At 47.3% G+C, this 26,214-nt stretch overlaps 1 protein-coding gene across 4 annotated transcripts in view; it reads right to left on the bottom strand.

Moving 5' to 3' along the window:
* ORC4 (origin recognition complex subunit 4) overlaps positions 1-26,214 on the bottom strand; it is a 1,582,358-nt gene that overhangs the window by 890,926 nt on the left and 665,218 nt on the right. The gene's annotated exons all lie outside the window — the stretch shown is intronic.

Genomic DNA, 26,214 nt, shown 5'->3' with positions numbered 1-26,214 from the left:
ATGGAACAGAACCCTCGACTACAACAATACGCATAATTATTCATCCCCATTTATTAACATTTCTGCACAGGTATTCTTCATAATGCAAATTAAAGATACATGGGTAAATGGAATGACAAGAGGTGAGACCATGTAAAAACAAACTAACCGAAGAATCCATCAAAAGCCGTTATTATGACATATGGACAAGCCCCAAAACACCACGCCACTCAACAAGGTTTTGTTTGGTTAGGAGGTCCAATTTATACCACAATGTTGTAGGCCTATGTTGTCAAATCAAGCCTCAGTTGAGGTTAACAGAGCCCTAACAAATAAGCAATTTCTCCAAAATGTAATTTTTGCTTTTTCATATAAACATAATAAAAGAATCCACTTCTTCAAAACACACGGGAATAATGTTTAATACATACAGTACAAGCTGCAAACTACTATGATGAGCCGCTAAAACAAATGAACCTTTTACTTAGGGTCAGAATATTTAGCACATTTTAATTCACAATACCAAGATAATTAGGAAGTTTACCCATTTTGGAGTTGGGCTGCCTCCTTTTAGGCAAACCTTTAACCAATGTTCTTGTAATAACTCAACATTTTAGACTACAGCAAGAAACAACTTCAAATCAAACAAATACATTTCAAAACTGAGCCATTTAGTTTTCAGTATTCCTGTGCTCACTGTAACAAACGGTACAAACAGGGACTCTTGTACCGTTAGTTGCTAGTTAGTTCCCCTTCCTTCATACTCCAGGGAAATCCTGCATTGCCAGGATGGGAATCCAAATGCATGTTGTCCAGAAGGAAGAATGGAAAAAGACATTTACAGCAGAATGTACAAGAGCAGAGACACTGTCCACCCCTATATGTACCTGCCGGCACCTTACTTATTTCTTTTTCCACCAAGTCTGGATTATTTTATATAGGGAGAGAAGGTTTGCGCAGGTAGGGTGAACGCTAGAAGGAAGAATAAACAGTAGATTAAAAGAGTAAGATAGCATGCTATGTCTAGTCTTCCTTCCTCCATATTCTTGCTAAGATTGTAAAGCACAAGTCTATACCAGGGCAGAAGGCAGCCTATTTAACAATCCCAATTGCCACAAAGATTATTTCGCAGGTAATACAAAGAATGAGCATCAGCTCCTGATTGGAATGCCACAGAGAAGAGTTTATAGACCATCAAAAACACCTATTGCATGCTTGCAATAATCCAAAATAACAAGAATATTACAGCCACATGAAAGGAGCAGTCTTAATGGCTGCTAGTGAAAATGACGTTGACGAAAGAGCGAGATGGTATTTGCACTAATAGCATGACCATAAATCCCAGAAGCAGGAGAGGTCCCAGCCTTGAAATTGCATTCAAATGATATAAGAAAGAAGCTTGTCGGTAGATTGGATGTCCTGACCTAGTCCAGGTCAATTTTCAAAACCCAATACATATCAAGGTCAGAAAAGCTTTCTCAGCTGCCAAAGAAATGGAGAGTAAACATGTTTGATAAATATGAAAAGTAGAAAACGTAGCAAAAAAGGATACACAAGACCAGGGTCTATCTGTAATGCCTGGGATGAATGCCGATTGCTGGCACTCCATCTGTGACTTTGAACAAAAATACCCAACTGGAGTCTTAAGTATACCGTTCAAACAACCTTTATTAATTCTGTAAGGAGGGGTAGGAATAACTCCCAGGTTCCAAGGAAGGCAAAAAATAAACTATAAGGGATGGCCTGGTTAAAGGTACGGATTAGTCAATTCTAGTGGTGGCGGGGTGGTTTTTAAGAACAAACAATGGGAATACTTCTTATCCACAAAGTTCCCTAAACTGCTACACAGTATCAAGGATTTAGCTCGAAACACATCTTGGCAAGTGCTGTTGAAGTGACATAGCACTGTGCTCATTTCTTGGAAATCTCCTACTATCAAGTGGTTAGGTTTATTGTGAGGCCTACATATTCACACCCAGGCCACCTTTCTGGGCCAATAACATTTAACACTCATATAAAGGAGTATTTACTCCACACTGCTTAGGATTTTTGTGAGGCTGTGATATGGCCACAATCCAGCCAAGGGCAGCCTTCCTTGCCTGTGATGTCGCAGAATTGCAATAGTCATATTGTCCCGTTCCGGAGAGGGCACCATACTGGCCTGGTTGTACAGTTTCTTAGCAGGCTCTCCAGCTCATGCTCCTCCTGTGACAGCTCCAACTACTCGTTTGCACATACCATTGCTGTAGAGTCCTCAACACTTATAGCACTCTTGGTTAGTTTGATTATCTAATAAATAAAAGTTACCCACTGTAGTGACTACAGTACTCAGTCCTTAGACCCCTTTCCTCCGTCCTTATGGGGACAGTACCAGAACCTTTTGGCAGCGAAACATGAGCACCCCCTTTAAATTTAGAATAGCGTGCAGGGAGGGCATGGCTTGGAGCCAGAGCGCATGGCATGGATCCCTGATAGCTCCCCACCCTAGCCCAACAACCAGACAGATGGCAGCGTTGCAAACACACGGTTTGCCCTAAAACTGCTGGACGGCGTGGAGATTGGCGGGCTTGAGTGGGATCACTCCTATTCAGCCCATTCCCGAAACGCGGCCTGCCGAAGCAGTCTACCCCACGCGACACCCAATAAGGCAGCCTGGCCTCGAGCAATTGGAGCCCTGGACGTGTGAGGGACTACTGGTGTGCTCCCGGTGCTGATTTCCAACCCACCTGGGGTCCGCTAGCCCTGTGCCCTTGCGCTGCTTTCCACCCACAACAACCGCTCTCACAGATCTTTGCGGGAGGAGTGTTCCTCCCGGTGTCAAAAACAGATGGCGGTGGGGGACTCCTGGCTGCGCCGTGGTCCCGCCAAGTTGCTCTCCCATTAGAGTGATCGAAGAGAGTGAAGAGAGGTTGGAGAGGCCAACCGGCAGTGGCAGAGCCCGGGATTGGTGCAACCTGCTATGTAATCTACCAGCAATACAGCCCCGAGAGCTTTTTCAATGCTGTATTCTGATGTGAGCAATGAACCGATCTTTGGCAGTAAGCCACTCAGCAGGCCCTGAAGCTGCCACCGGATGGACCCTGCAGCTCAGCTATGGAATGGCACACGAGGGAACAAATGCCAAACTCTGCGGTGAGTGAACGGAGGAGGGCTGTGCGGCATAGGTGACCCGAAGGAGCTCAGGAGGGACTGGGCAGATCACTGGCTGGATCGATTGGCGCTCCCTCCGACCCTCTCACACACCCGGGAGAGGCATTGTACAGGAGGCAAACTCCATATGAATCCTCTGCGCAGCCCACCCATGTACGGAAGCAGCTGAGAGCTGCAGAATCGTAGGGGGCAACGCTATTCTGGGGTGCGCACGGCTCGATCTGCTGGCTTAAGGTGGCTACACGAGGTGAGCATAATGACAGGTGTCTTTAAGCAAGAGGAAGGGAGGCTTTTGATACCTCTAGGAGTGATGGCTAAAACCCCTAAGGCAACAAAACAAGGACATTTCCACCTTGCTTATGGTGAGCGTTACAGAGAAACTGAAAAAGGGGGTGGGAGGGAACGGGCTGAGGTGCTGATCCATATGAGGGGTTATGAGCCTGCTACTCCCCCCTCACGCAAGCAGTGACCAAGACTGACCTGCAGGACCTCTTGGTGACCATGACCAAGGAATACCAAAAAGGCACTGAGGAGCTCATGAGGAATATCACGAGCCTTGACAAACGCATGGAGGAGGTTGAAAGCAAGACGGCCGAGATAGAGGCCACTTTGTGCGAAGTCTTATGAGATTGGGGAGGGAGCAGATAGGATTGCTGCACTGGAGGCCAGGTGTGAGGCCCTGGAACTGAAGTAAGAGGACACGGAAAACCGCTCCTGCCGTAATAACATCCACCTGTGTGGAATTCCGAATACCATCAAGGACGCAGAGTTGAGGGACTTCACCCCTGGCCTCTTCCTCTTCATACTGTCTCTTCCTGACAGTGCCCCTCTGGAACTAGACTGGGTGCACCACACCAGATCAAGGGAAATGCTAGCTGCCCCGCCGAATGTCCTAGCGAGCGTCCACTTCTATAGGATCAAGGAGGAGAGAATGCAAGAGGCCAGGAACTTCACTGACATCCAATTTAGGGACGCTTCGATTTCGCTGTACCAGGACCTGGCTCCAACTAAGGTGCTGAAAAGGAAGGCTGTGAAACCGCTAACAGAGTGCTGCGGGAGAAGATGATGTTATACCGCTGGGGATTTCCCACTGCGCTGGTGTTCAACTTGGCATCATAAAAGAAGCAGAAACACTCCTAAACCTGGCTGGTGGGGATGACAGCATCGAGCGCGGCGCGGTGTCTAGTGAGGCCCAGTGAAGGGTGTTACAAAGCCCTGGATTCGGGTCAACAGGAGGCAAAGGATCAAGGGCTCAACCCACAAAAGCAAGAAAAGCATCAATGACTGAGACACATAGCTCACTGAAGAATCTGGGTCCCGAGGGAAACCTCTGGTGTCACTAGTTGAATGGTAGTGGCGAGTCCCGAGTGGAACAGACATACCGCTCCCTGCGTGGGAGCTATTGATCATATTAAACAATGCATGCGGGGGCACGAGCTGGGGCGGACATGATCCCCAAAGTGCGCTTAAAGTGGTGCTTGGTGAATTGAATAGAAGTCCTAGCACATTTGTTGTGTTTCCATAAATCATCTATGGGCGTATTGGTGTCTCCATTAAGGTTGGTTGTCGGGTACTGAGCTGGTTGCCCGGAGGTTGTGGGCTAGGCTCATGTATTCACCATGTGTTAAGGGGGAGCAGGGGGAGGGATTATGTGTGGAGTTTGTTTGGGGGAAATGTTAAGGGGAGTGTGTTGCAGCAAGGTACTATCCAGACAGCACTACATGGTGGCACAAATGAGACTCAATCTCTCTTGAATCCACAGGGAAGGGGACAGGGGCAGGGGGATGGGGTGGGGGACGGCAAGCTCAACACCTTTAGGCGTCCATGGTAGACAAGTCTAACGAAAGTCAGTGGAGTGTAGGTTGACCGAGCTCTACACCGATGTAGTCTGCTTACAGGAAACGCACCTCCTATCAGCTGACAAGAGGCGCATACCTTTTAGGCAATTCACTAATGTGGTGGGGGAGGAGGGGGGAGAAAAAAGATGGGGGTGGGGTCGCCTTACTCTTTAGTCGGGATGTACCATTGACAAAGGTTACTGTGAAGCGGGACCCGATGGGGAGATATCGATTAGTGAAGGGTTATCTATTTGAGCAAGCCCTGACTTCTACCTTCATCTATTGTCTTAACAGCATGGAGGACTGGTTCATTCGCACCATTAACCCAGACATTGTTGCATTTGTGGAGTGCTGGCTCCCTATAGGAGGTGACAACCTGGTCCCTAACCCAGACACTGAAAAGATCATGCCGCCTTGACAGAAGATTATTCACAGCCAATAGGATTCGCCAAATTTCAGAGGGAGGTGGGAATGGTAGACGTATGGCGCCTCTCCAATGAAGGCGTGCATGACTACACATTTTACTCCCATGTCCACAAGGGCCTCTCTAGAATAGATTGTTGATAATGCAATTGATATCTGCAAGCCAATCTAGGATCCTCCCTTTGATGTGTGTGGGATCCTGGATGCGATGGGTGAAGCCAAGACGTGAAATGGTGCTGGCAATGTCAAGGGCTTTGTGATCTTCGGTGTCTTTCAAGCCTTATTAAGGTAAAAAAAAAAAGGTCTTTGCACTCTCTCTCTCTTTCATGCGCCAACTTAAACAAAGAAAACTCCACTCAATTGGAATATGGAAATAAATGTCTGTATTGGTGCAGGTAAGTGCCCTTTGTGATGACACGTGTTTCAACGGACCACGCTGTCTTTTTCAAATCAGGGCCAATATTATAAGTTGCTTAATTTGGAACGTTGCTTTTCAGCTTAACAAAAAGATTCACGGGATCAATCCCAGCCTCTGCAGTACCGCATTAACACCTCCGTACGATTCTGTCCGCGTGAACGGAGTTAAGCTGAAAAGCAACGTTCCAAATTAAGCAACTTATAATATTGGCCTTGATTTGAAAAAGACGGCGTGGTCCGTTGAAACACGTGTCATCACAAAGGGCACTTACCCGCACCAATACAGAAATGTATTTCTATATTCCAATTGAGTGGAGTTTTATTTGTTTAAGTTGGCGCATGAAAAAGAGTGCAACGACTTTTTTCTTTTTTGATTTATAAAGCGGAGTGGAGGAACCACATTTTCTCCGCTGTTGCGCAACTCATGCGACACAAAATATCTCTGCAATAGATCGAAGGGCGCTGAGGTCCATTTTGATAAGTGTCCCTTGGAGAAAGGTTCCTCAACAGGATTTACCTTATTAAGGTCACCCAGTAGGATAATTTGTGAATTTGGCATGGTGTTGGTGGATAGGAGGGTGCTAATGTCTGCTGCAAATGACGAGACTGGGACAGGTGGTCTATAGGTGAGGTGCACGGTAATGGTTTGAGTCGTTGAGATCGGGAGTTTAACCGACAATAGCTCAGCTGAAGTAAGGTTCAGATTAGGTATTGGTCTAATGCCTAGTGAATTTCTAGAGATAAATGCGACACCTCCACCTTTGGCTTGGTTAGTATTTCTGTCACATCGAGTAATGGTGTAGTCATTAGGGATAGCGAGTGAGAGGCACAGTCCTGCTACAGCATGTAGCCATGTCTCTGTAATCGCTAAGAAGTCGAGGTCTTGAGTAGTGATAGGTCTGCAATATCTAATGCAAGTGCTGGGACAGACCTAGCGTTAATTAAAGCTCCCTTAATATTTGTGGTTTTGTCAGTGGTGGATAAGAGTTCCTTGGGCAAGGTACATTTAGTAGGTCTTATTTTAGCTTTCTTAGAAGCTGGGGTAATGGCTGGTTTGACATCCATGTTAGGTGTTTTAGGGGTGGGGTAGACTTGGGTACTGATCGGAATCTAGAGCCTAGTCTCCGGTTCCTAAAATTCAAGGTACATGGTCCATAAGGTGTAGGTTTGGTAGCAAAGTGTTCTAACCAGCAAGTTCAGGTAGGGGGTTATGTAGTGAAGTTGTGGAGGAGTGTGTGGTGTTAGTGAGAGTTTGTATGCATGATGATAAGAACGTTGTGGGTTGAATGGTGTTTACTGAGGGGAGCCAGTTACTCATGGTAAGCCGCCTAGTGCATGCCATTCTGGGCACATTATTTGATGTTAGGATGGACTGGGTTAGTGGGAGGCTGCTTAAGCTGAGCGTAGTCATGATTGGCGTTTGTAGGTTGCAAAAGAGAGAGTGTAGAACAAGTTACTTACCAACTGGTAACGTTCTTTCGACTGGATGTTCCTCCAACGTATTCCACATCTTTGACATGTAATGTCCACAGCTGTGCACTTAGGAAACTTTTTCAGCAGAGGGCGTCCTGCGTCGATGAAGTCGGGTCGATGTCCCTCGAAGGCCTCCGTCGAGGGCGACGTCACAGGATGTTATAAATAGGACGCATGGCGCACGCAGCCTCAGTTTAAGTTTTTTCCCATCAGAACGTATGGCAGCAGTCTCATGCCTGCTTGACTGCACTTGGCCTTGCGGAAACGGAAGCTGCAATCGCATAGGAAATTCTCCTGCGGGACAGGCAATGTGGAATACATTGGAGGAACATCCAGTCGAAAGAACTTTACAGTTGGTAAGTAACTTGTTCTTCAAATGGATTGTGTCCTCCAACGTATTTCACATCTTTGACAGACTCCCAAAGCAGTACCAGTAAATGGAGGAGGGAAACAAATTTAGAGTACCCAATTAGATTGCGGAATAAAGAACTGCCTTCCCAAAGGCCATATCCTGACCATGGATTGCACCCAGGGAATAATGTTTAACAAAAGGTGTAGATAGAAGCCCATGCAGCGGCATCACAAATATTCCTAATAGGAACACCCAGCTGGAGGGCGGTGGAGGTAACCACGGCCCTACTGGAATGAGCTCACAACCCTTCAGGGAGGGTCCTTACCCACCAATCGGTTACACTCTGTAATGGTAAGGATAATCCACCTGGACAAGGACTGGTTGGTAACAGCCTGAACCGATCGGTGTCCAGCATATCCTAAAAAGAGTTGATTGTCCACTCTGACCCTGGACATCCTAGAAATGTAAAAGCTCAGGGCTCTCCTAAGATCCAACCGATAGAGTCGCTCCTCTTCCTTACCAGGATGAGGAGGAGGGTAGAAAGATGGAAGAACCACCTTTTGACTCAAATGATATTCAGAAACTACCTTAGGTAGAAAAGAGGGACGTACTCGCGGTACAACCCTGTCCTTGTGAAATACAGTAAAGGGTGGCTTAGATGAAAGTGCCTGCAATTCACTCACTCTGCGAGCGGAAGTAACTGCACCCAAGAACACAGTCTTGAAGGACAGTAATCTCAAAAGACAAGAGTGCAAAGGTTGAAACGGAGCATCAATGAGAACTTTTAAAACCAAATTCAAATTCAAATTCCAAACCGGCACCTGGAAAGGGGACGGCAGGAATACATTAGTCAGTCCTTTAAGAAACTGAGAAATCAAAGGAATCTTAAAGTAAGAACATTCCTCAGATCAGCGCTTAAAGATAGACGGCGCCGCCAGCTAACCTTTAATGGTACCGACTAGAAGGCCCCTGTGGGCCAAAGAAAGTAAGAAACACAAAACCATAGGAATTGAGCACTGAAAAGGATGAACATTGTGATCACTGCACCTGTCACAGAACTTCCGGCAACGGTACAGGGATTTTGTTGCAGGCCACCTGGCCGAAAGCAACACCTCCAACACGTGATCCGGGAGGTCCCAATCCTTATACCTCAACCTTTCAGATACCAAGTGTGAACACACACCACCACCACGAAAAAGAAAAAAAGAGAAAGAGACAGAACAGCCGTGGGAGCCACGGGAATCAGCTGCAAGGTAATGGAGTGTCGGAGAAACACTCAAAAGGTATGGAAGCAGCTGACAAATTTCAGTGAGTAATGAACCATAATGCAATATTGGAAATTCCCTTGAGCAGAATCTCACACTTCCGGTCGACACTGGTGGCGAAGAGATCCACTTGCAGGGTTCCCCATAGGGCGCAGATCTCCTGAAGGACTTCCTGAGCCAACTCCCACTTGTGGGAGACTGTGCTCTGCCTGCTCAGAGCGTCCGCAGCCGCATTTTCGTCTCCGGCCAGATGAACTGCTGAAATCAATATTTCCAGCTGGATGGCCCAGAAGCAGAGCTGCATTGCCTCAATGCACAACGGAAGTGACCCTACCCCGCCCCTTTTTTGTTGAGGTAATGTATGGCCACTGTGTTGTCCGTCATGATCAGGACACTCTTCCCCCTTACAAAGGGCAGAAAAGCCTTCAGGGCTAGCCTGATGGCCCTCAGCTCTAACAGACTGATGTGGAGTCTGGACTCCGACGGAGACCAACGACCGCTGGCAGTCAAGTCATTGGCATGAGCGCCCCATCCTGTGAGGGAAGCATCCATCACGCCCGTCACCTCCGGCCACGGTTGCCAAAACTGTTCCTCCTTCATCAGGTTCCCTTCGTTGGCCCACCACAGAAGATACTGGGAGACCGAGAGTAGAATCTGAACGGGATTCAACATCTTGCCGGAGAACTGTGACCACTGCATCTTGAGAGCCCACTGCAGGGATCTCATCCGCATGTAGGCCTCTGGCACCAGAAAAATGCAGGATGCCATGAGGCTGTGCAACCTTAAGAATTCAAAAGCCGGGAGTCTCTGGCCATGTTGAAACTTGTCCACCATCTGCACAATGTGATGAGCCCTTACCTTGGGAGTCCAACACAGCCCCGATGTACTGGAGCTGTTGGGAAGGTGTCAGGTGCGACTTCTTGAAATTCAGGGAGAAACCCAGCCTGTCGAGGGAGCAGCAGGTGACACCGAGATGATCCAACGCTAGCTCGGGAGAGCATGCCCAGAAAAGCCAGTCGTCCAGGTAGGGGTAGACGTGAATCCCCTCTCCCCTGAGGTACGCTGCCACCACCACCATTAGCTTGGTGAAGACCCTCAGGGCGGAGGTCAATCCGAACGGCAGGACCCAAAACTGAAAATGCAAGTCACCAGCCGCAAACATCAGGTACTTCTTGTGCGTGGAATATATCAGCACATGTAAGAATCCTTGAGGTCCAGAGACACCAACCAATCCTGAAGCTGAAGGGCCTGGAGTACTTGAGAAAGAGTGACCATCTTGAACTTGTCCTTCCTGAGAAGTTTGACCAACCAATGCAAGTCTATGATGGGTCTCAATCCCCTGTCTTTCTTTGGGATAAAAAAAATAAAGGGGAATACCATCCCTTGTTCCTCTCCGCTACAGGCACCAGTTCCAAGGAACGGATCCAGAAGCTTCAAAGAGTTTCCCCGGTGGATTGTCATGAGGCCGCTGAAGGAAGGGAAGGCAGTAGCCGTGGGCTATGGTATCCAGAACCCACGCATCTGAAGTAATGGCACGCCATTCTTCAAGATGCTGAGACAGTCTGCCCCCATCCGGCGAACCATGGGACATGGCCTAATGACTGTTTGGAAGTGGCTGCAGCAGTGCCTGAAGGCAAAGAGGCAGCTACCGGAGCGGATTTGGCACCATGATTTCCCCGACCACCACGGGTACTTTTTCGCTGGCCCCTTTGACTTGCAGCCCCTCTCGTTCTACCAAAGGAGGAGTAGTAACGAAAGGAACCTCCCCTCCACTGCTGTCCGCTAGAACAAAAAGGTCGAGGTTGACGCACCGCAGCGCTTAAAAATGTCACTGCAGCTTTTGAGGTCTGCAACCTCTGAAGGCTCTCATCAGCCTTGCTGCCAAACAAATGTGCTCCATCAAAGGGCATGTCCAGAAGACGGGCCTGCACATCCGGAGCATGGCATCCTTGACGTCCTGCATGAGAGCAAGAAACCCATCCCTTTCTTCCCCTTCGGAAATATGCTCAGCCACTAAAGAAACAATTCCACAGAGTGTGTGAAAACCTAGCCAAGGCGGATGTGGAGTTGGCCGTATTCAAGGCCATGCTCCCAGCAGAAAATACCTTCCGGTCGAAGCGCTTGTCGTCCCTATCCGGAGATATGGTAGGATACGCCGCCTGCCTCGAGGTGGCCATAGCCGCCTGAACAACCAAACTCTCGGGAGTGGGTTGAGTAGATAAATAGCTGGTGTCGCTAACGGAAGGGCAGTATTTCTTAGTCAAAGACTTGTTAACAGCCGGAAGAGATTCCGGGGACTGCCAAGCAGCTGCCACCCTTTTCTGTAGGATAAGATGAAATGGCAAAACCGGGTCAGAGGACGGACCTTAATCGAAGATATCCGTTAGATCATCCTGCACAAGTCTTCAGGAAGACTGGACCAGCCGAGATACTCAGAGACTCGCGCCATGAGCCTCCTGTAAGAAGACTCTGCCTGAGCCCCAGGCTCAGTTCTACCAAATTCCACTTCTGTGGAAGTGTCCAACCCACTGGAATCATGAAGGGTCTGCCTCAACTCCACCAACTGACTGTCTCCAGAAAAATGTGGAGCTTCATCAAGTTCACCAGGTTCCTCAAACTCAGACCTCTCCTCTTCATAAAGGTCAGCCAGAGGGAGTTGAAACCCAGGCCTGGTGACAAAAGAGCCTGGAGGAGGCGGCGCTGTTGCGCACAGAAGGAATGGCTGCCTGATTCGAGAGCTCCCGCTCTACTGAAACATCCTGTGCAGAGTTATCCTTTTAGGAGCCGCCTGCGGAGCTGGAAAGCAGAATTGCCGATAGCCTGAACACCCGTGCTCACAAGGTGAAAATCCTGACAAGCAGCGATTAAGTCTGCCTAAGTTGTGGCTGTTGCAAAATCAGCTGACATGCGGGGCTGACGCGATCCGGCTGGGGGAACCGTGAGGAACCAACTAGGAGCAGGGGACGCAGAGAGATGGAAGGCCGCGAGTGGGCAGAGCCTGGTCCTGCGACTCGCTCCCAGAGCCCAGAAATATATGCATGCAACGGGGTCGCGGGTGCGGAGAAGGCGACCGCAGCAGTAGTGCACCAGCGGACCAACTGGTTGGACCGGGACTCGCACGGTGCTCCCACCGCTGGGGTACGAATACCGCGCACTGATCCTGCCGAACACCATATCAAGGGAAGGATCCCTATCGTGAGAGAACCCCCGGAACACTGAAGAGCGTTATAGCCCTGCACCATGGAAGGACCGGGAACTGGCTCAATGCATGCAGCATAACACCAAGTAAGGGGACCAGAGGTGTGACGAGGGGAGCGGTGCAGTGTTTGGCACGGTTGGTGGTCATGAGGCGGTGGGCTTGCACTGTATCGTAGCTCTCGCTTGCTGCTGGCGGCAGGTGTCGCGCGCACGAGGCCCCACAAGACACACGCAGCTCCTGAGTGCCGAGGCCCCGGACATCATAGTGGCGGATGGGTGGAAGGCTGGCGGCGGCCGGCGATGTGGGCACATTTGTAAAGATGCGCTTGGTTTACATATCCCTGACTCCACCAAGGATTCCGATCTGCCAGCAACGGTTGACCCACAGTAACTATCGACCAAAAGTCGAATTAAGAACGCTTCGGAGAAAGGCACAACGCCCCAGGCCGAAATAAACCGGCCAGTCTGGTAACATATTACGTGGAAGGACACAGTCCACTCGAGGTAACCAGGTTCTGCATGGCCAACTTTGAGTGAAATACTACGTGCCGGGGTGGCTCCTCTTTACTCGGCCACATATGGGAACCTGTGACTACTCGCATATAGGGCACAGTGCTGCTGGCTAACAGACTGTGCAACCACGTTCTGAACGCCCAACCACGTACGAGTGCGTGAATGCAACACTGCACGATGGAGATGCGGTCTCCTATGTTCTGAATTGTTTGAGGGCATAACCCCCTGAACGGCAGGTCTGCAGAGGACGGCAGACCCACAGAAGTAATTGGGCAACACTGGAAGCTGCGCAAACTGGTGGAAAGACACAACATTAGGAGTTAATATAAACTGAAGAGTACTGCAATACAACACGTGGAAGGACACAGTCCATTCGTGGCAACCACGTGTTGAAGGACCAGACATAAAACCCCCAATCTGTGAACCCCTTTCTAATCTTGTATAGAGACAACATACAGGGGCTGAGTGGAAATTGCGCAGGAGTGTGATAGCTGAATCGTTTTTTTTTTTAAAAAAAATTGTATTTGGTTAATAAAATCCTTTACAAAATCTCAGTATAAAAAACACAATCATTTGTACAAAACGTGTGAAGTAAGATCACTACATCTATAGATAATCAACAGAAATTGAGACAATTACTTTCAAAGAGGTAACAACATCCCTATTTACATAAAATCAACATTCAACTTTAAAACTATAAAGCAGCAGAGGAAGGAAGAAAAAATATGAGTCTTCTATTTCCTTAAATTTTCACAATTATTCAATTCTGAAGTTGCTAAATGAGACCCTTGTATAAGTCTTTGCCATACATTTTAAATAAGATCGACATTTCGTGTACCCACAAATTTCATTAAAAACACTGTACAAGATACTTTAAATTGTGGACATTCCATTACAAGATGTTTCAAGGTTTCATTTGGTTCTTCACAGTTAGGAAATCTACATCTTTTCATCTGCATGAACAAAGGCATACCCTCCCAATGACCACATCTCTCCTTTGTACTAAATTGGTTCAATTTGAACCGAATAAACAGAGATCTTATGGGTGCACTAGGAAATATATTAATATATGCACAACAGGGTAATCTCTTGTGTTCCATTTTGGCATATTCTGTATATGTTGAATACTGCTGTAATTGTTCAATTGTACAGATCCAATCACTCTCAAACTATTTTTTTTACATAAGCTGGTCTAAAGTAAAGATCGTAAGAGGTTACAGCAAGCTCTTCTAATGATGATTGCATCCGCTTTTGGTAATTATTGATGGAAAGCAATGATTTCATTTCCAACATATTATGTAAATCACTGTATAGGCAATTACTTGGCGGAGTTAAGAATTTTGCATAATTGGACAATGATCTCCATAGCACTCTGCATGAAAGAGAGATAAGGCTAAACTCATGTCCAATGACAAAATTGATATCAATATTGCTTGCGCTTTCATTATTAAAAAGTCCCTTAATGGTTTAAGAGAGAAAAGGCAATATTTAGCAAAGATGATCTTCATTTGACTAGCCAAAGGTTGGGCTTTCTGGTCGAGTCGTTCTTTCCATATAGCAACTGATGATTTATTACTTACATGGTAACCTAAATAGCGTATCTCCAACCGTTGTCGTAAGATCATTTCATCAATTTTCCACATGAATGATTTTAGTTTTTGTCCAGCATGAAAAACCACTATGCTGGTTTTATTCACGTTGGGTGCTAGATTTAAATCATACGCATACGTTTTATAGTTGTGATACCCTCAAAACGTGCAGGACAAGCACATTTCACTGAAATAAAGTTGACCAATTTTCAACCGATATTATGTTCTCAGTAATTACTTGATGTCTAGAGTCAGTATTACGTATGGTAGTCCATACCGCCCTAGAATCCTGATTGCATAATTTGCAAATAATCTCACAATTTTGATTATTGTGGTTCTTATCTCATTTTGTTTTTATAGGTTTGTAGAATTCGTTTTTTTGAAAGACAATATTGATATGGCTCATTTATTATGTTTTTCAAATGGTGAATTGCCTTATTTTTTATTCGCTTTAATATATTAGCTTCTGGATCATAATTTGGGACATTAGGCATTTTATTCCTTACAGGTTTGATGTTTATGGATTGTATAACTTGGATTCCTATATCTTCTATCGTCTCATTGATTATAAAAAGGGAGAGTAGGTGATCGTCAGTACTTTTTACTGTTTCAAATTCATGACGTATCTTTTGCAAAATCTCGGTACATAGGCGAGGATTCCATCTAATAGATCTCTTAGGTCGATCATCTTCAATCATGGTAAGAAGAGTATTTACTTGTTGTGATCGGATGGATGACGACTGGGGAGGCCAAGTGGATCAAAGTGCTGGAGACAGCAAAAAAATCAATCATGGAAGAGGCGGATCCTCGCTTCCATGTATACTGCTGGCCAAATTGGGCATTCTCAATAATTGCGATATCCCACTTATCAAAATATTCTATCCACTTTATTCCACGAGTCTGAGCTAGACTCCTGCTTATGGTCCCTCTATACAAACTTTCTCCTTTCGTATTTATACATCTTGAGTTGAAATCCCCAGCAACAATGGCATTGCAACCAGGACTCTGTATGTAAATACTTTCTAGACATAAGTCTATATCATCGAACATGTTTTACAAAGGCAATTTTAACGGATTCCAATATGCTGATACAATAATTAACGGGCCTTCTCTTTCTTTATAATCATCAATCAGTATTGCAAGCACATTTGGGGATGAATACACAATTTTAGCATTGCATTTAATTCTGTTAATTGCAATTGCAAGGCCTCCCATAGGTCGTCCCAATTTGCCTTTGATAACTTTACAACCAAAGGTGTAAAAACCTTCCAAGGTTCAATTCATGCACACTCATTGTTTCCTGTAGCACTATGTCTACATCAGAACTACAAATAAAGGCATAAAGCCAACCCTGGAGCATCGAGTTGCCACAAGAATTCCATGATACAATGTCGAATCCTAATTTCTTTACTCGCTAATTCATACTTTGTGTTTTTGATCGTAGCAATAGATCGAATTAAGGGTTCCACCCAAGCCAAATCTTGTTTTCCAACCATCATAGCTAACAGTTGGGATATACAATTTTGTTCAGTTAATGCCGCACTCGATACTCCATTCGGTTCCTCTCTGCTCATTACAGACTCCTGCAAAAATGTGTCTGCTGCTTTTTCGCAGTTGAATGTATAGAGGGAAAATCCGAGGTCCTTTAAGTCAGATCTAAATGCCCAGATATGCTTCAATACATTGCCACTGGACAGATAGCATATCATTCGCTGGTTATCTGAGATGGCATCCCATCAAAGTACCCATTAGTTAGAATACGGAGCAACGGAATACGAGCAATAATCTGTAAGAGATAACTGCGATTTATTCTTTGGTCCCTGAATACAGCAAGATTCCCCTCCAATCCAATGATATTGAACTCTGGGGGGGCGACATAATAGGTGCATTGTTACCTGATTCCCTATGAAGGCTATGCGTTGGAGCATTTATTCCCGCAATAGCTTCATCGTTATGAGACACTAGCCCCTGGGGCATCACATTTTCCGTTGGAGTTCTGATGGATGACCCAGGCTTCGAAGGGTCAGTGCCTAGAACACATGATGGCGCATTTATATTAATAGCGGATCCCTCGTTTTCAAAGTGTTTTTTCTCTAGAATTAAATTCAATTCCTTAGCACGTGAGTGCGGGGACACTATGCCACTTTCAACTGCAGTATTCAAAGAGCGGATCATATTTACGCAGCTCAGTGAGTTAATCGCAAGATCACCCCTTTGGCCGTCCAGGCTAGGGGCAAGTATCACATTGCTTAATTGATTAGGATCCACATTCAAAGGACTTAAAAGCACCACCTGGTTTTGATCTACTATTTGGGGGGCACTTATATTGATTTTAGTATCTCTTATGTCTAAATGAGGAAGACCACTGCATTTCCCTGGTCCACATACGATGACAATCATTTGTGCTAGGTGGATATGCCGATTTGTTACATTCATGCGTAGATCCGCAAACCTTACCATAGGTGTTCCAATTATCAAATGGAAGAGCGTCAGCAACCTTCAATGTTGGGACAGGCGCTTCATGGTTACGTAGATCATCTTGGTGATCTACTGGATTTTTCTCCTTATTCCAAACTTTATTACTGGACTTCGTACCTATACTCGGAAAGTATTTCTTCAAATCAGGTCTATTTACTGTAGCATTTGTACCTTGAATCTTAATAAGTAAAGGAGCAGATTTATCGATAACCTCTACGTTTAATTTGGTGTGAAGGACATTCTTCATTTTTTTGTTATTTGTGGTTTTTTTTTGTAATTTTGTAAGGGTGTAGAGAGAGTAGGACAAAGTAGGGCTCGACTCTCTTCAGATAATTGATTGACATCAATTACATCGCCATCATGATGACTCAGGGTCTCATTCGCTTGCTCAAAGTCAATCAATTCCCCTTCATACAAAACTTTGCAGGACTTTTTTACAGTTGACATTTTGTCTTTCCTGCGCTTCTCAGCATGTTTCACTGCTCTGATATGAGCAGTTTTAAAGCGCTGGGATAAGAAAGTAGAGTTCTCTTTTGAGTGATTAACCTCACTCTCTTCTTGAGCTGTGTCTTCAATGATTTTTAGAAGAGCCGAAGGGCTATCAGCAGTTTGGGGCTCTTGGGGTATCAAAAGAGGAGTGCTAGGTTGGAGTTTAGTCACTAAACTCATCTCGATTTCACTCCGATCTTGTTTTATTAAATCTATAGCAATCAACCAATTGGTCGATGATGTTCCAGAGGTTAAATCCCAAGGTTGAGGAAGCACTACTTCAGATTTTGATGAGTCAATTATTGCACCTCCAAAGTTACATTGCGTTTGCTCATCAGCATGGAAAGATTTGATCTTTGGATCCAATATGGGTACCAGTCCATGAGCACAATTACAATGAGTTATAGGGTTAGCCTCTTTCGCCATTATAAAGCCTTCGAGACGATTAAGTTTATACATCATCTCATTGGTAGTATTTTTCATCTCTCTCAATTCCATATGCGTGACATCATGCCCTTTGTCCAAAAGGGACAATATCCTGATAATTACAGAGACTGTATATGGGATAGGAGGAGTATCTGCACCTATTAAATACTTAATCTCACCTCCCCCTCCCCCCCGACTCCCCTCATACTTCATGCTGCTGGGGGGCATAGCCGATTTAGGGGATTTTGTCTCTGGATATTTACAAATAGGTGTCGCCTTCTTTGAAGATATTAGCAGAGTAGTAGTAAGTTATATGTTACTTTTGTTAGGCGAAAAATCAGTAGGGATGAGTGGTAAAGATTGTGCTGGAGAAGGTTAGTCAGATAGAAGTTTACGATCAATCAAAGGTGTTAAAGCACTAATAGAAGCACGAATATGTTTGTTCATTTCATATATAGCCAAGGATCCCTCATCTAACATTTCAAAAGGTGATTTTCTGGTCACGGGAGAAATGTTTTGTAAATTCTCAGTGTTGGGAAACACGGCATCCATATCACACAGAATTCAAACTGCAGCACTCATATACAGCTGAATCTCTGAATTGCACAACCTCAGCGGTGGTAATTCTGTTGAGAGTGCTATTATGTTTTTCCTTGGGAATATTGGTTCGCTCTTCATTGGCCTTACTGAACATTACATTAATAATTGGAGAAATCGGCATTTTTGTGCCGGCTGCGTTGTTTACACATTTTCGCTTGACACAATCCCAGTTTGCCTGAATTTTTGGATAGGCAGTGTTAACAGGACATATGGTCGCATCAACATTCATAGTAGTTAAAGCTGGAGACTCTGTTAGGCGACCACTACGAAGTCCAGACGCCATTTAGTACTCAATTTCTAATGTGATATTAATCTATACAGCGAAGTTAATCGTTTAGAATTATATTCCGAACCATGTAACTGTATTCAGAAATTAAGATTTAAAGTTAACACTCACCTACCACCCTAACAGCCCAACAGCCGGACACTTGTCAATATACTTTGCAATGCGTGCGCAATGCGCGTGCACGCCGTATTTGAAACAAAGTCGCCGGTTGTGATGCGTGAAAGAAGGGACGTGTTGGGGTTGGTGGGCGGGTGAAGTGTGAGGGTCCACCTCTATACGGAAGAAAAGAGAAGGATAATGGCAGTACGTACCAGAAAGTTGTGGTTTATTTAGCTTTGCATAAACACGTAATATGCCAACAAGTCCTTTTCAAAGTCCTTTTCAAAGCTAGAAGGCAAATCCTTCTACCCACCAGCAACGAAGGTCTGTGTTGCGCCGGAGAGCCGCTTCCTCTTGGCGACTAGTGTGACAGTAGCAAGCAGTAGAGGCTCGATGTAGGTTCCAGTAGTCAAAGACAACAGAGCGTGGCGGCGGGCAGCCCAACAGCCGGACACTTGTCAATACACTCTGCAATGTTGAATCACTGAGTATGACTCGACAACAGAGGGAAGGAACAACAACATCATATACCGCTATATTATTATGGAGGAACCACACAAATCAGGCAACGTGGCAAAGACCACTGGCAATAAAAAGAAAGGGCCAATGGATACCTATACCAGCAGCCAGAACCAAACTACCACTGCAGAAGTACACACTAGTCCTACTGAGACAGCTGAGCCTGAAATTGGGGAACGAGAAGACAGGCTGACAACTATAGTGCAAAATGGATTCTTCGCAGTTAATTTTAAGCTGGATGATATAGTAGCAACTATTGGCTCCTTGAGGGCCAGAGTGGACAAAGAAAGTGCACGTGTCACGGAAACCGAAAACAGAATAAGTACCAATGAAGACACTATTACACACCATGGTCGCGACATCACCCAGATTACAGAGACTATGACCAAACTAAAGAATAAATGTGAGGACCTCGAGTCGAGACCAAGGAGGAACAATATCAGTGTAGTGGTTGTGTCGGAATCGTTTGGGAAAGGTCAAATGGAAAAGCAACTTGAAACACTGCTCAAGTCATTATTTGGGCCGGAATCATTCTCTAAACACTTCCTAGTCGAGAGAGCACATCGCACACTGGCTCCAGTATCTAAGCCGGGTGCGCCACCGTGCACGAAAATTGCCCGACTCCTCAATTACAGGGACAGAGATGCAATTCTGCGGATGGCGAGAGAGGCTGGAACGCTGCAATATGAAGAAAACCGGATACATATGTACCCAGACTTTTCTGCCGGTGTTCAGGCGAGCAGAAGATCCTATGAACCAGTTAAAAAACTCTTGAAGGCACGCCAAATTTCGTATGCCTTGATGTTACCGGCAAAGATGAGTATTCAACACGCAGGAAGAGTGCACTTTTTTGAATCTCCAGCTGAAGCCATGACGTATATTGAAACCTCTATACCCCTGCCTCCCAGAAGGGGCAGACCGGTACAGAAGAATAGGCCCCAACCGGCGGACTAAAGACACGCACCGGAGGACAATATACAAGGGCTACCATATCCTTTATGTCTGAAGCTATGGTGAACTAGTTGCCAAAGGCAGCCCCACGAACTATGGTTAAGTGGAGCGGCGGAACCGAAGTTGGCGGTCATGTGAGGCAACATGGCTACCCCTGGAATATTCCACAAGTTCATGTGGGAACATCATCATGTTGGGGGTGATGATGTGGGTGGGTGGGAAGAGGGTATGGTGTTGGTTGTTGTTTTGTAACAGACTTAATATGGTATAACTTGGGAATTTATGGCCACTGGAAGGCGCTATGTCCCGGTGGGAGGTTGACTGAGGTGAAAGGGAATAGTTTCTTACCTCTAACTCCATTTCACCAGCATTGGTATCTTTCATGGATTCACATGCTTAGAATATTCTTCGTCGTCAGGCTGGGAACCCATGGTACATTTATAAAGACATTTTCTATAGGAAAAAATGTCGACACTTGTGTCTTATCTACGTCGTTTTGGGCTGCTTAAGCCTGCCCCAATAGGACGTAGCCATATAAATATCCCCGCCCCCGCGGCTCCCTTCAGATTTTAACACCCCAAAGAAGTCTGGGGTATAACTGTTTTCATGCAGGGGAGGCCGGCGGGCACATGTGAATCCATGAAAGATACCAATGCTGGAGAAGAACAAGTTACTTTCTTACCTGGTAACGTTCTTTCGATGGGATGGTCCGACGACGTATTCCATATCTATGACAGGTAATGTCCACAGCTGTGCTGCTTCGGAAAATCTTTGGCGTCTGCGTCCTGTGTCGATGACGTCGATGCGCCGTCCCCGAGGACCTCCTCCGACGGCCGACGTCACCCGATGTGATAAGTAGGACGCACGACGCCCATAGCCTCAGTTATAGTTTTTTCCCAGAACGTGTGCCACTAGTTTTCTGCCAGTCAGACACACAAGGCCTTGCGGAACGCAAGCTGCAATCACAAAAGAAATTCCGCAGGGGGGAAGGCAGGGAGGGAGCGCTAAGGAATACGTCGTCGGACCATCCCATCGAAAGAACGTTACCAGGTAAGAAAGTAACTTGTTCTTCGAGGGGATTGGGTCCTCCGGCGTATTCCATATCTATGACAGACTCCCAAAGCAGTACCAAGCAAGGAGGTGGGAAAGAATTTAGAACACAAATTTAGCATGCCCAATCAAATTGCGGAATAGAGGACTGCCTTGGAAAAGGCCAGATCCTGCCCTCTGATGGAATCGAGGGAGTAGTGACGTACAAATGTATGTACTGAAGCCCAGGTGGCTGCATCACAGATGTGACGAATAGGAACTCCCCTCTGCAGGGCAGTAGATGCAGTCACTCCCCTGGTAGAATGGGCCCGCAAACAAGCCGGAGGATCCTTACCCGCCAAGCGGCAACACTCGGAGATAGCTAAAATAATCCAACGAGACAAAGTCTGTTTCGTCACAGCTTGTCCCAAACGCTTTCCAGCGTAACCAATGAAAAGTTGATCGTCCAATCTGACTCGGGACATGCGCGAAATATAAAAGCTCAACGCTCTCCTAGGATCAAGCCTATGGAGCCTCTCCTCTTCCTTACCAGGATGTGGAGGAGGATAGAACACCGGAAGAACAACCTCCTGGCTCAAATGAAATTCCGAAACCACCTTCGGAAAAAAAGAAGGACGAACTCGAAGGACAAACCTGTTCTTATGAAACACAGTGAAGGGTGGCTTAACTGAAAGTGCCTGTAACTCACTCACTCTGCGAGCGGAAGTAACTACAACCAAAAACACAGTTTTCAGAGTTAACAGCCTCAAAGGGCAAGAATGTAAAGGCTCAAACGGAGCACCCATAAGAAACTTAAGAACAAGGTTCAAATCCCAACTAGGCACCAGAAAAGGTGACGGAGGGAACACATTAGTGAGCCCTTTCAAAAACTGCGAAATTAAAGGAATCTTAAAATAGGAACACTCTTCAGACGAGTGCTTAAATATGGACAGCGCCGCCAGGTAACCTTTAATGGTCCCCACTTGCAAGCCCCTGTGGCCCAAAGAAAGCAAAAAAGACAGAACCATGGGAATGTCACATTCAAAAGGATCCACATTCTTAACTCTGCACCAGTCGCAGAACTTTCTCCAACGGCAACGGTACAGAGACTTCGTTGCCGGCCGCCTGGCCGAGAGCAACACCTCCATCACATCTTCCGGGAGGTCCCAATCCTTATACCTCAACCTTTCAGAAGCCAAGCGTGAAGGTTGAGGGATCTGACCTCTGGATGGAGAACCTGACCCCCCCCACCCCCCCTCCCGTGAGAGCAGATCGTCTCGGTAGGGAAGACGACGTGGAGGGCAGATGGACAAGTCGAGAAGGTCCGGTACCACGTTCTCCGGGCCCATGCCGGAGCAATGAGGATCATCCGGGAACCGAACCTCCGTAACCTCTGTAGCACTTGCAGAATGACAGGGACTGGAGGAAACGCGTACAGCAGTGGGAAGGACCACTTCACCACAAACGCGTCCCCTAAGGGTCCTCTTGGAGGAAATTCCCTCGAGCAGAACCTTTCGCACTTCCGGTTGACACTGGTGGCGAAGAGATCCACTTATGGGTTCCCCAAAGGGCAAAGATCTCCAGGAGAATCTCCTGAGCCAGTTCCCACTCGTGAGAGATTGTGCTCTGCCTGCTTAGAGCGTCCACCGTCTCAGTTTTCGTCTCAGGCCAGAAGAACTGCCGAAATTGAAATTTCCTGCCGAACGGCCCAGTACCAGAGCTGCATCACCTCTCTGCACAGAGGAAGTGACCATGCCCCCCCCTTTTTGTTGAGGTAGTGCATGGCCACTGTGTTGCCCGTCAGAATCAGGACATTCTTCCCTCGCACAGTCGGCAGAAAGGCTTCAGGGCAAGCCTGACGGCCCTCAGCTCCAACAGATTGATATGGAGTCTGGACTCCGACGGAGACCAACGACCGCTGACTGTCAACTCGTTGGCATGAGCTCCCCATCCCGTGAGGGATGCGTCCGTCACGATCGTCACCTCCGGCCAGGGTAGCCAAAATGGAGCCCTCCTTCATCAGATTGCTTTCGACGGCCCACCGCAAGAGATCCTGGGCGACCGAAGGCGGCACCTGAACGGGATCCGACATCCTGCCGGAGGATTGTGACCACTGCATCTTGAGAGCCCACTGCAGAGATTTCATCCACAGCCTGGCCTCTGGCACCAGAAGAATGCAGGATGCCATGAGGCCGAGCAACGTCAAGAACTCGAATGTCTGGAGACTCTGGGCATGTTGAAACTTGTGCACCATCTGCAGAATGTGATGAGCCCTCACCTGGGGAGGGAAACATTGCCCCAGGGATGTGTTGAGCACTGCTCTGATGTACTGGAGCAGCTGGGTTGGCGTCAAGTGAGACTTCAAGTTGAGGGAGAAGCCCAGCCTGTGGAGGGAGTGGCAGTTGACGGACAGATGATCCAGGACTTGCTTGGGAGAGCACGCCCTGATCAACCAATTGTCCAGGTAGGAGTAGACGTTAATCCCCCCCCCCCTTTCCTGAGATACGCTGCCATTACCACCATGAGCTTGGTGAAAACCTTCGGGGCGCTGGTCAATCCGAACGGCAGGACCCGAAACTGAAAGTGCAAGTCGCCAACCGCGAACCTCAGGTACTTCTTGTGCTTGGGATGAATCGGCACATGAAAGTAAGCGTCCTTGAGGTCGAGAGGCACCAACCAGTCCTGAAGTTGAAGGGCCTGGAGGACTTGACAGAGAGTAACCATCTTGAACTTGTCCTTCCTGAGGAGTTTATTCAAACCACGCAAGTGCATGATGGGTCTCAATCCCCTGTCATTTTTCAAAATCAAAAAATAAGGGGAATCCCATCCCTTGTTCCTCTCCGCTACAGGCACCAGTTCTATGGTGCCTTTCTCCAGCACAGATTTGATTTCCTGCGCAAGGAGCGGATCCAGACTCTTCTAAGAGAGATTCCCTGGTGGATTGTCATGAGGCCTCTGCCGGAAAGGAAGACAGTAGCCATGGGCTATGATCTCCAGAACCCACACATCTGAAGTAATGGCACGCCATTATACAAGATGCTGCGCCAGCCTTCCCCCAACCGGCGAACCATGGGACATGGCCTCATGACTGAGCTGAAGCGGCTGCTGCAGTGCCTGAGTGCAAAGAGGCAACTGTCCGAGCGGCCTTGGCACCTCGAGTACCTTGTTTTCCACCTCTGGTACTTCTATGTTGGCCCCTTTGACTTGCAGCTCCCCTCGATCTACCAAAGGCAGAGTAGTATCGAAAGGAACCTCCCCTACATTGCTGTCCCCTAGGACGAAAAGGTGGATGTTGGCGAACTGCAGCGCTCAACGACTTTGCTGCAGCTTTGGAGGTCTGCAACCTCTCAAGGGTCTCGTCAGCCTTGCTGCCAAAAAGATGGTCACCATCAAAGGGCATGTTGAGAAGCCGGGCTTGTACATCTGGAGCAAACCCCGACTTCCGCAACCACGCAAATCTGTGCATCACGGTGCTCGCCGCCATGGACCGGCTGACACAGTCTGCCACGTCCAGACCCGACTGAACGGATTCACACATGGCATCCTTGCCATCCTGTACCAGGGAAAGAAAGCCATCCCGTTCCTCCCCTTCGGGAATATGTTCAGCCGCCAATGAAAATTGCACAGAGTGTGAGTGAAACGTGCTAAGGCACACACGTGGTTGGCTGCTTTCAAAGCCATACCCCCTGAAGAAAACACTTTCTTCGCCCAACCGTCAAAACGTTTGTCGTCCCTATCAGGAGGGATGGTAGGGTTCGACGCCTGTTTTGCTGGGGCTGTAGCCGCCTGCACCACCAAACTCTCTGGAGTAGGGTGCATGGACAAGTAGCTGGGGTTGAAACTGGTTGGGCGGTACTTTTTCAGCAACGATTTACCCACTGCCAGGAGACTCTCTGGAGCAGTCTAAGCCGCCGCCACCCTTCGTTGGAAGGCCATATGGAATGGCAGTACCGGGTCAGTTGGTGGACCTTGGTCCAAGATATCGGTCAGGTCATCCTGCAGAAAATCTTCTGGTATGGCACACCACCCCAAGTACTCCGTCACCCTCGACATCAGTTGCCTGTATGAAGAGTCAGCATGCGTACCAGGCTCAGGCCTGCCAAACTCAACCTCTGGGGAGGTATCAAGACCACTGGCGTCGTGCAAAGACAGACGCAAGTCTTCAATCTGGCTATGACCAGACAATATGTCGTCAGGAACCTCATCTGCAACCAAACCTTCCTCAGACCCTTCCTCCACCTCAGAAATATAATCCAGAGGCTGGAATAAATCCCTGGAGGAGGGCAAAGAAAAAGGCTCAAAGATAGGTCTCACTGACTTCTTCAGGTCCTTCCTCTGGCTTTCCACCGATACACGGGGTACCACCGATTAAGCATCCTCAAAAGGAGTCTACAGAATCGGCGTCGACGTCGAGCGTGGCGCTGATGGCTTCGGAACGGAGCCCTGCAATTGAAAAATCGCCATCTCCATGCGAAAGGCATCCCATTCCGCAGGAGTAGAGTGCTTGTTGGGACAAGCAACCCGCTGACGGGAAGTGTCCTCGGACGAGGAAGACGACCAGTAATGTCGCTTCCATGAGTGCCTCGAAGAGGCAGAGGAATGGCGTGAACCACTCTGGGACCGAGACCCCCCCCCCCCCCCTGGATTTACGCCTACGACGTGGAGAGTTGCCTCTCGAATCGTCGGTCGAAAGCCCAGCGGATTTCAACTTTCAGGGCTTGGAAACCCAACCGACAGAAAGCTTCTTCTTCCGCCCCTGCAAGGCCTTTGATGTTAACGACTGGCAATAGTCACAATCATCCGTGGCGTGGTCCTCACCGAGGCACCAGAGGCAGGCGTTGAGCGGGTCCGTAAGCGACATCTTGGAACCACAGTCCCGACACTTCTTGAAACCCGGCCGCGGGGTAGAAGAAGATGAAGAAATGATGTACTTCACAATACGAACAAGGTCGAAGACCAATAGAATATAACTCCGAAGAAGCGAGGCACACCGAGATCTCCGAAGTGAACACGTTCGCGGAAAAAACAGAACTGAGGTGTTAGGCAGAAACCTGTGCAGTTCCCTTAGGGAACACTGCAAAAGATTTAGGACTACAGGTGTTAGCAGTAAACCCACTTGGTAGCAGTCTGTACCACCCAG

This window comes from Ambystoma mexicanum, chromosome 9 (assembly GCF_040938575.1).
Source record: "Ambystoma mexicanum isolate Mex_15411 chromosome 9, UKY_AmexF1_1, whole genome shotgun sequence".
Taxonomy (NCBI): domain Eukaryota; kingdom Metazoa; phylum Chordata; class Amphibia; order Caudata; family Ambystomatidae; genus Ambystoma; species Ambystoma mexicanum.
This window is presented reverse-complemented; position numbering and strand designations above follow the sequence as displayed.